The sequence below is a fragment of the Pteronotus mesoamericanus genome, unplaced genomic scaffold (genome assembly GCF_021234165.1).
Source record: "Pteronotus mesoamericanus isolate MK-2021 breed Mesoamerican mustached bat unplaced genomic scaffold, CSHL_Meso_final contig_557, whole genome shotgun sequence".
NCBI classification, from domain to species: Eukaryota; Metazoa; Chordata; class Mammalia; order Chiroptera; family Mormoopidae; genus Pteronotus; species Pteronotus mesoamericanus.
This window is the reverse complement of record NW_026555200.1, coordinates 243497-262007: the sequence shown is the minus strand read 5'-3', so window position 1 is coordinate 262007 and position 18511 is coordinate 243497.

Sequence of the window (18511 nt, the reverse complement as noted above, 5' to 3'; positions counted from 1 at the left end):
GAGGACCACCCCCAGCCCGAAGGGGAGGGGTGCCCTTGGGTTTTGGAGCTCAGGAGTGGGCTTTACAGGACACCTGCCATGTGCCAGGCACCAGCTGGGCACGGAAACTTTTTACCACCATTTTATGAAACTGAGATCCATAGAAGGCCACCCAGCTTGTAAAAGACCAAGCTGGGACTTGAACCGAACTCTGTCAGGCACTGCGTGACTCCAAGAGGCACCCATCTCAGGGCGAACCTGGGTGGAGACAGGCCGTCAAATCCTTACTGGGGCACATTCAGCAGACGAACTCTCATGATGCTCTGTTCTCACCCCACACACCATGGAGGGAGGGTGGTGCCCAAATACCAGGCAACTGGTCTACCTGACCTGTCTCCATTACCGCATGGGGCCAATGTGGGACCGTTGCCCACTTGTGCAGATTCACCCTGTGTGCCCTCTCCGTCCCATCTGTCCCCGCAGGCAGCTCCCACTTCCAGCTCCACGGGGCAGTGCACCTGGAGAAAAGTAAAATGCCTGATCTCATCGGCAGGGCACAGGTTCTAGAGTTAGACCAGACTGAAATCCTGGTTCTGAAATGATGACTTAAGATAGTGGATGAGAGACCGCCGAAGAGAACCAAAAGACTACTCTCCGGAAGTTCACAAAAATCATACAAGTTTGAGGAGGGGTTAACACTCACATGCACACACACGTGCACAGAAATGTGATCTGGTCCAGTCTTCTGTCTCCACCAGGGTAATATTGTCCCCATTTTACAGTCAAGAAAATCGAGGGCCAGCCCTGGCTGGTGTGGCTCAGTGGATTGAGCGCTGGCCTGCGAGCCTAAGGGTGGCCGGTTCGATTCCTGGCCAGAGCACATGCGTGGGTTGTGGGCCAGGTCCCCATCTGGGGGTGAACACGAGGAAACGGACTGGTGTTTCTCTCCCTCTTTTTCTCCCTCCGTTCGCCTCTCTCTGAAAATAAAGAAATAAATAAGATAAGAAAGAAAACCAATGCCCAGAACTTTGCCCTAGCACATGGCAAAAAAGTGACTGCCACCTGCTTCCTACCCCAGTGAGCTTCACACAGGGTCCAGAGGTGCCCCGGATTTCACAGGGTCACCCCAAGGAAAGTAAGGTGAAGCCCAGCAGGCAGCTACAGCCATCAAAACAGCTCTGCTTTTGTCTGTACATACGTTGAGGCCACATGTCATGTTTGATTTGAAGAAATGGTTTCCTGCTGGAGGAAAAAAATCTCAAAGCCAAGGCTCCGCTCCTCCAGGGAGAGGCCAGGGTGGCCTTTGAGGGATGAGAAGGTCAAGATGACAGTGGTTAAGCCTCAGGAAATCAACTACCCAAAAAGCGTGCACCTGATTTCATCTACAAAGCGCCTCCTCCTCCCCAAAGGCCTTTTCATATTTTCTCTTGTCCATCTTTGATTCAACTCTCCCTCCACTCTTGCTCTCAGCTGGGGGCCTTGTCCCTTACGTCTCAGAGAATATACGTGTAGAAGCCGTCAGTTTCCAACTCCCGCAACTTCCCGCCACCTGCTCTTCCTCCTGCCGCCCTGCATTTGCCCCCTCCATTGACCCCTCCTCTCACAGAGGGGGAAGCCCCCACATCCGCCCTAATCCCCTCTGAAGGACAGTCTCTGCCCTGGGATGACGCTGGGAGGGTGACTTCTCCTGCCACCCAATGGCTCTGTCCAGAAACCTGGGGGTCCTGCTTGGTGCCCACATGCCCCACCCAGCCCCTCAGCTGGCCCTGCTGTCTCTGCCTCCAAGAGAATCATCCACCTGATCGCTGCTGCCCACCCCCAGCTGCTCTCCCTGCTCCCCGCCTCGCCCTCCCTCCAATCCTTACTCCACAGAGCAATTGGAAGGGTGTTATGGGAACAAAATCTAGTCACGCTCCTTCCTACTTCAGTGGCTCCCCAACCCCACATCATGGCTTCCGAGGCCCTGCTCACAGGGTCTTGGCATCCACAGCCTTGGGCTGGTCCCAAATCACTCTCCCATGTGCTGTCTACAGTCAGACTTCTTTCAGGCAGGCTTTCTCTTGCCCCGGGGTCTTTGCACATGCTAACCACCCCCCCTTCCTGCCCCCAGCTCGTGTTGCTGGCTCACTGCCACTTACCCTTGACAGGGAAAGGGGGTTCTCAGCTTCACACTCAGTTCAGTGACCCTATCTTGCAACTCCTCCAAGGCCTTTCTCCCTCATGAATTAATCCAAGCAATGCCTGCCTTCCCCCAGGGACTGAGAGCTCTATGAGGTCATGAGCTCTATCTGTCTTCTTTTCAATATGGTACCCAGACTTAGCACAGAGTGCGTGCCCAATAAATCTTTGCTGGACAAATGAATGAGTTAGACCAACTCAGCGCTCTCTAGGGACTGCCTTGGGACAATCTACACACCCCCGTGAAGAAAACAGGCAGGAATTATCTAGGGAAACTGAGGCAATGGGATGAGCATGACTTGCTCAGAGGCACAGCTAGGAAATGGCAGACCAAGACTCAGACCCAAGTCCAATGAGCAGGCCACACAGATCCCCCAGGCTGCCCAGGGCCAACAATATCCTAGTGACCTTCTTCCTACCTGACTTTGATAACTGGCTCAATTAGAGCGGCATCATAAGTAGTGATAGATCCACAATTGGTTATAGATTTAATTAAGTAAACCAAGTCCCAAGCCATCTATGGTGTAATTGGCCGCAGAAGACACATTTCCCTTTGCCGTTCTGTTACCACTTCATTTGCCAGGTCAGCAGTTCTGCCCAAAGTCGCAGGCAGCAGCCTGACTATGAATACTAACGGATTCTCTCAGCCCCACGCCAGGGCGCTCCTCAGCACTGCCCAGGGACCCGAGCGGGACAGAGGGCGAAACTGAGGCCCCAAGAGGGGAAGTGTCTGGCTCTGGGCCACACCACCAGCAGGTGCTGGGTCGGCATTGGCGTTCAGCCCACGCCATCGGACCTCGCACCCCACACCCTCCTCGCTGCTCCCCCCCACTACATGATGGGTTGTTTTGTTGGCTTGTTAAAAAACAAAACAAAACAAAACAAAAAAACACATATATAGCTTCTCTAAAACTTATCACTTCCCTTCCTCCCAGTCCTAGAATATGAGCTTCTCTTTATACATAACGAGATCATAGCACTCACTCACAGCACGGGGAGTTGTTGGTGTCTGTCCCTGTGCCTGTCTCGGCACACCCAGCCCCCAGCGTGAGCTCCTGGGGGCGGGGAGACCCATTTATCCTGATACCAGAGGTGCCGGCACAAGCCTGGACCGGAGGAAGCCGGCTCTCCAGGGCCGCTCCCCAAACAGAGCTGCTACTTTCAGAGCCGTCACCTTGTGTATTATTAATAGATACAGTGGTGAAATATTTATGGATAAATGATGTGATGATATTTGAAATTTGCTTTAAATGAATCAGGGACGGGACAGGGGGAGCAACGGGGGCTGAGGATGAGGTTGGGGATTGGTGGTTGGCGGAGCTGAGTGCTGGGTCCAGGGGGTTCCTTAGACACGCTGTTCTTTTTCATGAAAGTTCAAAATTCTTCACAATTTTCATTAGATATTCCTCCCAAAATAATACTAATCGTGGTAGTGGAAGTAGGTAAAAGTGGAGGTAAAGTGATTATTTGTTGATCTCTCACCAAATCCACTCTCTCATTCAGTCCCCGTGCTACACCTCTGAGCAGTGTCTGTTTCCCACCCTGGAAGCATTTGTTCAGAGACAGGGATCTAGACGTGTGAACCCAGACCTGTCAGGGACCTGCATCCAGGTTCCCTGTGCCGCTGCCGCACCATGCGTCACAGCGATGCTGGCAGTGCCCGGGACAGGCTGGCCTGGGTTTCGGGAGAGGCCCCAGGGCTGGCACCTCCTTCCTTTGGAGAGTCACATTCTTCATGATCCAAGGAGAGCGAGGCTGGTCTTCAGAGTCACCCGGGAGTCATTGGGAGCTAAAATCTCACAGGCCAGGAAGGCTGGCAAGTTGGAAAAAGCTGCCTTCGGTCAAAAACGAATTGCAGCTATGAAGCAGGGACCACCTGGCCCCTCCTGAGTGCCCAGGCTCCACCGGGTTCCTCCTCCCTAGCTCTGAGCTTGGCCTCACGCTCACACCTTGGTTCAGGCCTTGACCTCACTCGTCCGGGTCACCGTTCTCCCTGGCCCACTTGCCTCCGCCCCAGTCCCCAGTCTACCTAACATCTCCACAGCCACCAGAAAGCTTAGTCCAGACCCCAAGACTGACAGGTCCGGACCCTCACCCCAGACCTCCCAAGCCCCGAGGGGTGAAACCCAAATTCCTTAGCATGGCCTGCAAGGCACCTGCGGATCTACCTGCTCCCTACCCTCTCTCTCCTGATCTTCTGGCCGCATTGATCTTGCTCTCCCCAACTCCCACCTCCCATGCACTTTCCTCCCCACCCCACTGAAAAATTGGGGGGCAAACAAAAGCCCCACATTCTCATATCTGCCTGTACTGTTACTTTGCAGGTCCTGTGTAGCTGGGACGATATCTCCCCCTCCTCCAACCGCTACTCCTGCTCATTCCCTGAGACTCACCTCAGGTGTCGCCTCCTCCAGGAAACCTTCCCTGATAGCCCAGCCTGAGTTGTGTGTTCCCACAGTGCACTCTGCTTGTCTCTAACCCTGAACACAGCCCACTGGGTTATACATGTTTGGTGATCTGTTTCCCCTAACAGCCAGGAAACTTCTCCAAAGCAGGGACCCATCTCTATGTTCCGGAGCCCAGCACACAGTAGGCGCTAAATAGATCCTACATTTGCAATCATTTAGTTTCCTCATCTGTAAAACAGGATTGATTGTACCTGCCACATAAGCACGTTCATCCATTCAGCAAATATTTACAGAGCCCATCCTGTGTGCTGGGCTTGAATCTAGCTCTGGGCTTACAGCTGAGAACAAAGCCAGCAAACCTCTCAGGGAGCTGACATTTCAGCAGAGGGAGGCAGAGTGAGCCATGCAGGTATCTTGGAGAAACGCAGTCTGGGTGGCAGGCAGAGCAGGTGCAAAGGCCCTGAGGTGGGAACATGCGCTCTGATGGTCCAGGGCAGGGCAGAAGGTGAGTGGGGAGGCAGGAGGATAGAGAGTGAAGGACCATGGCGGTGAATCTGTTACTCAGAGTTCAATGGGAAACCATTCTGAGCAGTCGAGTGACGTGGCCCTACTGCCAGGTTGACGGACGGGGACAAGCACCGGAGCGCTCAGCACTGTGCCCAGCGCCCAGAAATCGTTCCATAGGCACTGGGCCTGGGTCCACTCGCCAGGGCAAGCATCGTTATAGCTGCTAGCCTGTCTAAGAAGGCAGGAATGTTACCCGGTTCGGAGGGCACTTTTTGCACACTGGAACTGGTCTTGAAAGAGCCTGGGGACTGCGGAGGGGGCTTCCTGGAGGGACACCATATTTCCCGGAGGGAGTCCTGCCTGGCCTCTTTAGACCCACAGAAGTCTCTTTACCTTGTGCAAGAGGCTGCTCTGGATGATGGAGGTCACTTCCCGGGGATGATTACAGCTGGCTGGGGATGAGCGAGTTGAGAGATGACACCAAAAAGAGGAAGATGGGAAGGGGGAGGGGAAAAGTAAGGGGCTATTTCTAGAGCAAGATGTGTCTGGCAGCAGCTGGAGGAGACAGAGCCCCTGTACTGGGGAGCTCCGATTTGATGGAGGAGGCCGGGCCCTACCCTGGAGGCTCCCAGTCTGATGGAAGAGGCACACCGCCCCCTGCCTCTCTGCCCCCTGCCCTCCTTCCTGAGTGTGTCCCAGGAGACTTCCAGAGGCTAGCGAGCCTCTCGGAAGGAACCACCAAAACGAAACATCTTTCAGAAATCGAGGCCAAGAAGCGAATCAGAAGTGGAAGGGAGAGGCTGGTTGCTGACTTCCCCAGAAGTTTCTCCTAAGAGGATGGCCGAGGTTTGTTTTTAAATTCCAAGGCGAACCACGGGAGGAGAAATAAAAGAAGCCTCAGCCAAGCCTGGAGAGTGGCGGGTCAGACCTGCAGCTGAGCCGTGTTTTCAGAACATCTGGGCCTTTTTCTACTTAGGAAATCAAAACATACACCTTCCAAAGTCCAAAAAATAGAAAACAAAGAGAGAGGACGAATGCTGTAACTTTGGGTGCCTTTTCTTCCCGCCTTTATTCTATGCATTTTGCATCGCTGAGTGCACTGCCATGCCCTCTTCCACTCACTCGTTTAACAGCAATTTGTTAAGTCGCTTTTCCTGCCAGGTACCTCCTGGGTGCGGGGGATGCTTCCGTGAGCAAGACAATAGACCCCCTGCCCTGCTGGAGAGAGACGGGCAAGCACAAAGAAGCCCATACAGAAAATATTTTCAGTGGGTGACCAGTGCTGTAAAGAAAATCCAACAGGAGAATGTCAGAATGACCGAGAGTAACGTCAGACAGGCGAGCAGGGAAAGAGTCTTCGGAGAGAATATTCGAGCTGACCCCAATCACAGAAGGGCCAACCGTGAGACTGCCGTGGGGACAGGTGTCCAGGGAGAGGGCACGGCAGAGGCAAACTCCTGGAACGGCACATGCTTGGAAACTTCGAGAAGGAGAAAGGATGCCCAGGTGGCTGGAGGCAAGTCTTGTGTTATCAGCAAGTCAGGAGGAGCTTCCCAGACAACAAAGGGCGATGAGGTCCGATGGGGCAGCCGGGGACATCGTCCTGAGCAGCGCGGGCATCCACACAGCCTGAGTGGATCCTAGAACCGTAGCATTGGAGGGTGATTTAGAAAGTGTTCGCTGGCCAGGTTTTCATGTGGAGGGGAGGGTGCACGGCTGTGTGCTGGGGTGATGCTGGCGAAGAGCTGCTGAAAGCTGGCTCTACGCCAGGCTCCGTTTTAGGGTGATGGAAACTTTTAACTTATTTCATCCATATGACAGCCCAGGGAGAAGAGAACTGTTATTCTCCCATTCTACAGATGAGGAAACTGAGGCTCAGAGCTGAGAAATACCTGTCCAGCGAGATCCAGCAGGGACAGGCCAGGAATCAAATCCAGGCCGTCTGGCTCCTACGCTGCCTCCACTGATGGAGTCAGAGAGTTTAAAAAAGGACACTTCTTCCTGCTGCTTCCCTTTTGCTTGGTGATTTGGGGGGAAGATGCTAAGTAATTGAACGGACAACTTCTCCAAGACATTATACTTACACCAAAACAAACAAGGATGGGTGATGAGTGCAAGGCAAAAGGTACGTGAATTATTAAGAGAAAACCCAGGACTTTGAAAAAGAAAAACGTTGGTCCTTTCTGATTGCCCGAGAAAAATATGCCATTATACAGCTGAGCAAACTTAGGCCCAGAGAGCAGAGATAACCCCTCCCCAGGCCTGTCTCCCGAGGCAGGAGGCTGGTCCCTGAGACCCCAACACATAGTGATCCAGTGACCAGGTGACCTGAGGAGTCCTGGGAAGCCGGGAGGAGATGACAGACACCAGCCCAGCCTGCGCGGCCTGTTCGTGGCTCTGATGGCACACCCAGGATAGGCCCCACGAAGCCAAAATCAACTTCCACTGACCAGCACCGCATGGTGTTTGCTCAGCAATACCCCATCCAGCACCAAGGGTTCTGAACCTATGATCGTAAGGTTCAGCCAAATATAAATATATGTATTTATATACACATGTATAATTTATATTTGGCTGAACTTTACAAAATTACTGTTCTTCACATGATTTGGTCTGATAGTTACTTTATAAAGGTATGTGTGTTTGTGTGTGTGATCTGTGTAATAATTAGAAAGCATTTCCAACTGAGACTCAGAGCAGAGAGAGACCTGGGTCCAGGAACGACTCCACCCTTTACAGGCTGGGTGACCCCAAGCTCATCGCTCGCCCTCCCTGAGCCTCTGTTTCTCTGCTGGAAATGCAAGGGCACTGAGACCTGCCTCCAAGGCTGCTGAGGGGACGACAGGAAGGGACAACCCGGGGCCTGTCCAGGGGAGGCCTCCAAGGAGCTCCTCAGGCCCACGACAGCCCCACCAACCCATCCCACCAGGGGCTGGCCCTGGGCACCCGCGTGGCCCCCTGGGTCTCTGAAGGACTTTGCCAGCAGAAATAAACTCACATGAGAGAAGCCTCACCTCTCCTGATCCCCGTCCCTTCCCCCATGCCTCTCAGTTCGAAGAATGATGTGGCAGCAGCTGACGGATGTCCCAGCCCCAGCGTCGGGCCAAGTCTGGTTGCAGAATGACCTACTTCAGCCATCCATCAACACAGCTGTGCCCAGCACTCACCCTCAAGAGAAGCCACCATCCGTCCCTCACTCACCCGTCAACTGCCAGCAAACTACCTCGGGGGATGGGCCAGAGGGAGCCTCCAGAGGGACCGACGTGGTGTTTGCCATGGGAAAGGGGGTCTGGGTCTCAGTGCAGCTGGGGGGCAGGTCCCCACCCTTTCTGGGTCTCGGTTTCTCTTCTGTACATTTAGTCTAAAGGTGCTACACATCAACTAAAACAGAGAAGAACAACCTGCCAGGCCACGCAAGCCGCCTCTGGGTGGACCCGGCCTTAGGGGGAGGGGTTGCAACCCTGACCTTGCTGGGAATCGGCTCCCAGGGTTCCACCTCAGCACCTGGGGTTCACGAACAAACACAGATTCAAACTCCAGCTCTGTTGCTGCCAGTGGAAATGAAACTCTTCCTGGGGATCACGAGGAAAGCATGCCAAGGACCCATGCGCAGGAGACCATGGTATGGCAAAATGGTTTATTCATGTGGAAGACTGCCCTTGGGTTCCCAGTGTCCCATCTCTGTCCATCCTACTATGAAAAAAGTCCAACCTTGCCTTCAACAAGGCCAAAACAAAATCTTCATATTAAAGTTCAGTCTTTCAGAGTCCATGCAGTCCGCTCTGGGCCCCAGGAGCTGCTAGACCCATGTGGTCACGCGCTCCTGGAAGAGAGAGAACACAAACAAATGGGACAAGTGCAGGTTCCCGAGCGAGAGAGCGCGTGCACTTCTTTGTTCTCCTGGGATTGTATTAGCTTGGGTGTGGGATGGACCAGGTGCTTTTTCGGAAGACCCAGTGAATTTCCCAAGCTTTGGATGGGTTTACACCCCCTAGTTAGACTGACAGGGCTTTATGGTCCAGCACCTCCCCTTGGACCCTCAACAGTCCGGCACCGTATGGGGAAAGAGAAGGGTGCTGGTCCCCTTGATGGAGCAGCGCTGTGATCCCCTGCGGTGCAAAGCTGTAGCTTCCTCTGAAGCAAATAGGCTAATGCCTCCCAGTCTATGAAGCTCAATGTCCAATTCCATTTGCCTCCCTTTTTCCTATTAATAGTTAGCTAACTACCAATGGAAACATTATGAGTTCCTTGCTGTGCGACTTTGGGCAAGTTACTGAACCTCTCTTAATCTCAGTTTCTCCATCAATAAAATGAAGACAATAACATCCGCTCCTCAGGGTTCTCATGAAGAATTTCTAAAAATAAAATATGAAAATAATATTTACCATTTTTAGAGCCTGGGCTACATGCCAAGCTCTGTGCCATGAACTATATAAATCATCTCATTTTTTTCCCTACAATCTCCCTTTGAAGTAAGTACTATTATTCTGCCCATTTTGCAAGAGGCAAAACGAGGCCCTGGGAGGTTAAGTGATTTTTGCCCAAGGCGTGCAGCTGGCAAGTGGCAAAGTCATGATTTGAACCCAGTCAGTCTGGTACCAGGAGCTACAGGCTCACCCACCGTGTCGCATAGCTAATAATATGATATCACACATGTAAAGTCCCTGACACATTGTAGGGGATCCTTTGGCTAAAAGGACCTTCTGAACTGGAACGTTTCCTCCAGGGCGATGGCTTAGTAGTTTGGGTCAAGACTGTGAGGAGGAAGTTCAGCCATCTCTTCTGATGCAGATCAAAGCTTTGATGGGAGGCAGTCCTGTCCTCTCACCTGCTTACCCTGAGCTGACTATAGCTTAGCACCCCTCACTGTGTTGGGGACATTTCAGGCTGTAGAGGGACCTGGGGAAGGAAGCGGGCAGCGACAGGTATGCACTGCCTCTGCCTGGCTGCGCGAGCACCTCCTCCTCGGGGCTGAGCTGACCTCTCTGGGCCTCGGCTTCATCCCCAGGAAAACGGGGATGTTAAAGCCAACATTGCAAGGTTATGATGCACAAAGCATCTGTCACGTAGCAGATGTTCAATAAACAGTAGCTGTCATCATTTATTATTTTATTTAGGCAAGCCACGGTTTCTGAGCCAATTACAACCAGCCTTCTTCAAACTTAACAACTGCTGGCCAGAATCTGTCTGGCTGCTTTCAATATACCCAGGAGTTTGAATGCAACCAACAAGTTGGAAGAGTTGGGTGAGTTTCACTGCTAGTTATTTGCAAAACATCCAGAGACTCAAACCCGGTCTGGCTGGTTCTTCCAGGGACCAGTCCCTAGACTGGGGTGCAGGCTGTGTGCACGAAGTTCACCTGTTTCTAGTATATCTGCAGAGTGGCCAAGTGGAGAATAAATGTTAGCTCTTCCTTTTCGAAACAAGCTTCTGTGGCTGTAGTAGAAAACCGAGCCTGGCTTAGCCTCATTGGCGGCCAGAGTGACACTTAGCCTGTTTGCAGAAAGGGCAGCTCGGTGCTAACAGCCTGGGGCCCTGCTCCAAGCCTGTCTCTTTAAAACAGCCAGTCAGCCAACAGAGCTGCTGCCGCAGCTGTAGAATGTCCGGTTGGGGCGGTTACATGCAGGATTGTGCTAAAGTTCATCACTGATATGGAATCACCCTTGAGAGGCGGGCAGGGCATCAGGGAAAAAGCCAGAGAAGAATCCATTTTCTGCTCTGCGCAGACCCCAGCCCCTCCCAGATGAGCCCCAACTTCTGGCTCTCAGTTAAAAACAAGGGCATAGAGACAGAACTTGGAGAGGAGAGGAAGAGGAGAGGGAGGGAGCCTGTGTGTTTAGGGCTCCACGGTGGGGACTGGAGGGGGGGGGGCAGCGCTGGGAGTGAGCATGTGGCTGGGGAACGGATGAAGCAGGAAGCCTGAGAAGCAGTGTAGGTTTTCTTTCCACCTCTGCTGTGTGACCTGGAGGGCTCTACTTGCCCTCTCTGGGCCTTTGCTGCCTCGTCTGAGGTACTGAGAGTGCTGATAGGACTGTGAGCCATCCAAGATGATGACTAGGGGGTTTTTTCACTGCCGTATCCATAGCACCCGGGTCAGTGCCTGGCACATGGAAAGCCCCCTATAAATAATTACTGAATGAAGATGCCTCTCCCTCCAGTCCTTCTCAATGTAATTTTCTCAAAGGCAAGTTTTAGATTAGACAAGCATTCTGTGTTGGCACTGACTGTTCCTGATGCAAGAAACAGTCAGTATGTATCTAATTTTAAAAGGCATTGATCCAGCCTGTTAGATCCTAATGAGGCAGAGACGGGGAGAGAAGCCTTCGTTCCCGCATCCCTCTCTGGAATCACTCTCCCCGTGCGGCCCCCATGGGACTCAGCGTCCGCAGCTAGAAAGCACCTCGGGTCCCAAAGCCGGGACTACACACCCAGCCGCCTGCAGCACTGGGCAGGTAACTCGGGAGTGGGAGGAGCCAGCTGAGGCCTGGGGTGAACTAGACGGTGTCCTCCCCGCCCACAGGGCAGTTTCTGTGGGCTCCTGTCCATCATTCCCGAAGGGAATGAAAGCCAAGTGCACCCATCTCTGACAATATTTTTTAAAGAGGACCATCTAGATCTTTATGTGAAATCACCAGATTTTTAAGTGTTAGTAACAAATTCAACAATGAGGAAGAAAAAACACTGGATGAGGCAAGAAGAACCTGCTGCAGGCTAGAGTCAGAACCCTGAGGGCTGATGGGTGGGGCAGGAACCTATTCAAAGGGAGGAGACTCGGTCCTTGCCCCAGGGCCAGTCTGATGGTACAGTCACCGCCCAGCTCTTGGGATCCCCTAGTTCTGATGGGAGAAGCCTCCCATCTCTGTTCCGTGGAATCATCTGGAATGTGCAGGCGAGTTCATGGGCAGATGAGTTCCAGGGAGACAAGACCATGGCCACCGGGCACAACCAGCCTGGACAGACTTGGGGTGCATCAGGGAGGTGTTTCTGACACCTTCCAGGAAACTTTTGAAGAAAAGGCAGGATCGGGGCTGACAGTGTCCCATGTTGAGAACACAGCTGGGGCAGAAATCGAGAGGCGGGGCAGACAAGGTGCTGGCGGAGGAGGCAGGACAACCTGGCGGCCCAATGGAGAATGCCCAAGCCACAAGGGCTCCTGGGGACCACCTGGTCCAATGGCCTCAACACACTGATGGTAAAATAAAGGTTCAAAGAGGGGAGGAGCTTGCCCCAGTCCATGCAGTGAACTGGTGACACAGGAGAGGAATGAAGTTGCAAGAGACCAGGCTGGGGCTGGGAAGAGGCCCCAAGGCCAACCTGAGGGATGGCTGCTTGGCGGTTTCCACGGATGAGGAGCTCCACCCCCTCCCCTCTTTCTGGCCTGCAAACTGGAGCCAGGTGGGGGCACCCTCTCCAACCGTGGCTGCCCTTTGAATTAACCTTTAGACCGTGCAGTTAGTAGTTCCATCCATCTTCCTCCCAACAGGCTCCAGAGGTCTGGCAGGGAGCGTCCGTGTGGTCTAGAAGGAGCCAGTGCTCCGTGACAACTGGACCAGGGGCTGGGTCTGAATGGGCCTCGTGTACCAGCCAAGCTGCTTGGACAATTGGGAGCCAGTGGAGGACGTGTCCATCTGTATTAATGAAGTCAGATTTTCTTTGTCACATACCTTATATTTTTTTTAAATTGAGGTATCGCATGCATAAGGGTGTGGAACTTAAATGAATAGCTCAATGAAATTCTCACATATTTACATCTATGTAATTTCTATGTATCAAGGCACAGATCATTCCTGGCACCCTACTCCCCATGTGCCCCTTTCCAGTCCAAATTATCGTCCCCAAGCAGTAACGCTGTTCTGACTCCTGTCACCAGCAATGACTTTTGTCTGCTCTTGACCTTCCCATAAATGGAATCGTAGAGGGTGTGGCCCATGCAGATTGCAATTTCCAGAGTCTGTTGCAACTTTCCCTCCCATTCCTCTTCTCACCGTGTGACCTTGACACTCCTCCCCCAGAGTAGTGCATTCTGTGTTCCCTCCCCTTGAATATGAGGAGGTCTGTACGATGGCCTCAGCTAACAGAGTATGGTGGCAATGATGCTATGTGACTTCTGAGTAGATCACGAAAATGCCTTGTCCTTACACCCTGCTCTCTTGTGACTCTTATTCCTGGAACCGGCCACCATGCTAGGAGGAAGCTCAAGCAGCCTGTGGAGAGGCCCGATGAGAGGGATGCACAGGCAACAGCCAGGCAACAGCCAGCAATGGCCCGCCAGCCATGTGAGTGACACATGTTGACAGGGGGTCCATCAGCTCCAGCTGAGTTGCCCACCGATAACCTTGTTGAGCACAGACAAGCCACCCCCATGTGCCACCTAAACTGTATTTTGTGAGCAAAATAAATAACTGCCTTTGTTTTTTGCCACAAGGCCTGGAGTGGTGTGTTACACAGCAACAGATAATTGACATATGGACCATAAAAAGATTTGAAGCGGAATAGTGATGTTCAAATAAGTCTTTTATCCTTGGATTCAATTAATGGCTCAACACAAATTGGCATAAGGGAAAAAAAGAAAAATGATATGTTGGTTTTCATGAGGAAAAAGTTCAAAGGGGGTTAAAAGGCAGAGCCCCGTTGCCTCACCACTCTGGAAACTAGAAGTCCAGGAGCAAGGTGTCAACCACTCGCTCCTCCTGAGGGCTGTGAGGAAGAATCTGTTCCTCTCTCCTTGGCTCGTAGACGGCCATCTTCTTCCTGTGTCTTCACGTGATCTCCCCTCTATGTGTGTCTCCATAGCCAATCCCCTTTATATGAGAACACCAATCATATTGGCTTGATTAAGTACCCACCTTACTCCAGTATGACTCCCAACAAATTACATCTGCAACAACTGTATTTTCAAATAAGGTCACACTCTGAGGTTCTGGAGGTTAGGCCTTCAACTGGGGGTTGGGGATACAATCCCAACCATAACCTTGTTTACCAACCATAACTTCGGTGGTGGCCAGGCCTAGGCCTCCCTGGCTATCACCAGCCTCTCTACACCTCTCGGCCTTGCTTTTCCCTGCTTGAGTCACTCTCAGGCTCCACGTGGTAATGGGATGCTCTAGGCCTACAGCTCGAGGTCTCAAGTGCCAGCAGAAAAGACAGCTGCCACTCTCCGCAGCCCCAGCTTGTGATTCTCCTCCCGTTTCATTTCCTCCAATCGGGCCATGGAGCTGCGCTGAGGCCCATTTCTGCAGCCCAGGAAGGCCATGTCTTCATGGGTCCAGCCTGAGTTCCCTGCACACCCCTGGAACAGGGCTGGGGGCGTGGGGATCAGAAGTGCCACCCCCAGAACAAGAGTGACGGGGGCCCAAGAAAGAGCCAAACGACTGGCACCCACCCACAGAGACAGGGGGACGTTGGGAACACATGGATCTGGCGGGTCTGGGACAGACCGGTGTGGATGGCTCCATGCCCACCTCCCCTCGGCCAGCAGCTCTCTGGCAGGGGCAGGTCCTGCCATCCCCTGATCTCATGTGTCAATTCCTACTCAGAGAAAGACAAGCTCAAAACCCAGCCCTGAAATTATAAGAAAAAATAATATTTAAAAGCACTTATGAAAGATCCTCAGAAGGCCCTTCGAATGTCAAACAGCTGCGAGCCAACCCTAATTTGATGATCTACGTGTTAATGAATCCCAGACATGCAGATTAAATTCTCTTTAGATCACACGTGGTTTTAAAATGTATTTCTCTCTGGAGTGTCTGGTTCAAAACAAGGTTAACAAAACACCTGCGAGGCAGGTCCACTGACCTGGGGGTCTGGGGGCTGAAGGCGGCCCTAGCTGCAGCCCCGGGGAGCTCGCAAGCTGGATAAGGAAAAAGATACACGGAGAGACACACTAGCGTCACATGGACCAGCACGAGCAAGGGCATGCTGTGAGCGCAGCTTGCTGTGGGTGCCTCTCTTCCTTTGCGAACACTTGCTGAGCCACTGCGGCGTGCCAGGCCCGCCGGTGCACGGGGATGCAGCGGAGAAGAGGGATCACACACCTTGCCCTCCCCCCATCCCTCCGTGCCCAGCTCCGGTCAAAGTGGGAGCTGGCACATTGTGACCCCTTCACGAAGGGGACAGACAATAATCGGGTTGCTACTCAAGGTAGTGTCCAAGTCTAATCGTGCTATTAAGGAAAGAGGCGTGGAGATATGGGGCGAGAAGCAGGTTGGGGTGGGGGAGAGAGGAAAGAGGAGGTTGTCTGAGAAAACAAATGAGCCGTGGAAAGGCTGGGGCATCAGCAAGTACTAAGGCCCTTGTATCAGAACAGGCCTGGGCAAGAAGCAGGCCGAGAGGGCACGGGGATGCCTCTCAGACGCGCACAGCAGGGACTCCACGGTGCACCTTGAGTGTTGTCAGAACAGTAGCACCATGCGCCTTCGACACGGTGCCAGGAGACCAAGGCAAGAGACAGGGGGAGAGAGCGAACCCAGCCCCCACTGGGAAATCAAGCGGACACGTGCGTTCTGCAAGGAGGCGTGGCTGGGCTGCTGGGGGCCTTTCGCGGGGGCGAGTCCACTTTGGGGAAAGCCCCCAAGATGTGTGCATAGGAACTGTGCGCAAGTCTGTAGGTATGTTGTTCCTCTAGAAATGTTTACTGAAGTAAAAACGTCTGTGCGCAGGCAACAGCAGTGCACTTTTTACAAAAACACATGCCAGCCAAAAGATAGGCCTTAATACAGGTGAGCGGTTATGGGGGGCGGGGCGGGGGTGGACCGCTGAGAGAATTGACCAGAAAACACTCTTCCCGGAGCCCTCTGACGTAGGTGTATTAACTGCATCCTCAGCAGCCTTGCAACCATGGTAGAGCTGTCGCTCAGCTGAAGAGGGGAGACCTGAGGCTGGCCCTGTTAGCCTTGCTCGACAAATGCATTCATTGAGCTCCTGATCATGGGTGCACAAACGAGGGAGTGAGGGAGGGAGTAAAGAAGCGACACCCCACAAGCTCCGGCTGACGTGCAGGTGGGAAGTGGCGGAGGCAAGTTTCGAAGGTCAGCGCAGTGTGTTTTCTCCACCATGGCCGGTGGAGGTGCCCCCTCCCCTCACCCCTCCCGCCCACCTCCGGTCAGGGCCGGATGCGGCACCTTCTATCACTTTCACAACCTGCAGGGTGGCAGGGGGGACAGGCGCCCAACAGCCAGCCCGCCCCATGGAGGCAGGTGACAACATGACAGATTAGGAGCTCTACGGAGCCCGGCCACCAGAATGACAAAAGGAAGGAGATGATAACTTTCCCTGTCCCCTATCTATTTTTATTTCTCTCTGAACCTTGACAGACAGCCTTCGACAAGTGGCTCCCGCTTGCTGATAGAGACCTGAAGTGTCCTGAGTGCTTATCAGCGTCCCAGCCCTGAGTTTCAGGTGGAGGTGGGAGGTGGGGCTGGGGAAGGAGAGGAAAGGACCCAGCCTGGGCTCCAGCCACCGCCCCCCCGCCCCCCCACCCCAGTGGGGAAGTGCTCTTACCTTGGAGCAGGGGAGGCTGGGAGAGGGAAGGAGCCCCCGGCCATATGCGGGAGGGCACTGCTGACATTGAGTGGCTGTGACCTCAGCAGACCCTCCCAGGGCTTGGTTCCCTCATCTACAGCAGAAGTGCAGTCACCCCAACCCCCACCCCCACCCCGGCACTGAAAGGGGAACCTGCCACAGGTGTTCGGCCAACCTTCCAATCAGATACCCTGAGACGGGATTCCTCCTGGGCGGCCCCCTAGGACCTCAGCACCTTCACTCCCTGGCCCCCTGTGGCCACCAGGGTCCCCAGTGTGTCAAGGGTGGGCTCTCCCGATTTAGGTTGAGGCCAGGCTGGGGCTAAATCCCAGCACCTCCAATCTCCAGCCTGTGAATTAGACCGTTCATTTCTCCTCCCGGGCCTCAGTCTTCTCATTGGTCCAATGGGGACTGGAGTGTCCCATTGCTGGGCATCACTGGTGAGAGGCTGACCTCTGTTAAACACTTGTCACGGGGCACCTGGCCCATAGTAGGCCACCAGCAGGTGGGGGTCACTGTGACCTTGTGGAAAGCAAGGCCCCTGGGGTGTGACAGTTAAGGAGGCCCCCGAGAATGAACGCCTCCTTAAATTTTGCTCCACTTCCCCCTGCCTTAGTCAGACAGTGAGTCAGACAAGGATGATTGTCCCCAAAGCATGAGCTGCGGAAGGACGGATGGCAGGGAGGTGCCCAGTGTGTATCCGGTGCTGACTGAGTGCCAGGCACTGTGTGTGCTGAGGCTCTTAAGGTTTATTGGTACCCAGGTGTCCTCCCGGGAGGAGACAGGCTCCGAGAGGCTGTGTCCATCTGTTGCCAAGGCTCCTGGGCTGAGAAGGGCAGTGTCCATATCTGAACCAGACGTCCAGTGATCCCCAAATGAGCCTTAGCCTTTGTGCCCTCCTGTCCCTGGTGCCTGCACTGTCTTGGCTGGCTTCCCTCTGAGGGATGTGCAGAGAGGCAGGGGGTTGGGGGTCTCTTTGCACACATGCCCCACCTTGGGACCACTGGGGTTCCTCCGCTTGCTGCCCCCAGTCCTCCCTGCTATTTGGACTGGCCACCCCTTCTTCTGGCCCAGGCCTGGAGAGACGACTGGGCTCAAGGCCTCGGTGACAGCGGCTGAGGCCATTCCCTTCCTCTTGATGCTGCTGGCAGGGCAGGGGAGCGGATGGGGGTCGCCGTCTGTGGGCCCAGTCGCTGCTGCCGCCCCGATCCAGGGGCAAGCCTGGGGAGCTGGCATGGCGGAGGGCCAGGCTCGTCCCGCGCGCCCTGCTTCTTTCCTCCCTGGCGTCCCTGTCATCTGATGTTATCCTCCTACAAATCGGTGGCTTTTGTCTTTTGGGGGGAGGTTTTGCTCATCTTTTTATTACCACTGCCTGACATATATTTAGCACTCAATTAATACTAATAAATGGACAATTCCTACTAAAAATGATGAAACGCTTCCTGGTAAGTTGTTAATTGCTTGTTTCCCCCCAGCACGTCAGTTCCCACCTGGTCACACCGCAGCCCTGAGGCATAAATCCGCACCTGTCTGCCTTGCTCTGGAAACTTAATGAATATCTGCTGAATCAGAGAACATCTAGGTGCAGGGTATAAGGGCTCTTCCCATTTGCAGAGGAGTGAACGGAAGCTCAGGGGAAGAGCATTTGAACCCAGGACTTGGGGACCGCAAGCTTTGTATTGTCTTGCCTTTATGCCAGGCCACCTCTTGGGGACCTTGCCTGAGAGAGGATGGTACAATACAAACTGGTGTGTCCAAAGGAAATGAAAACAACAACAGAAATGTCACTGGGGCTGCCTGTGCCATGTCCTGCCCTCTGGGACAACTCTGGGCCACCCTGTAGGAAACTGCTGCAATCTGGTCCCTCTGGGTGGCAGCTGGAGGTGGTGGCGGAAAACCCCAGAGGCAGCAGTGGCCTG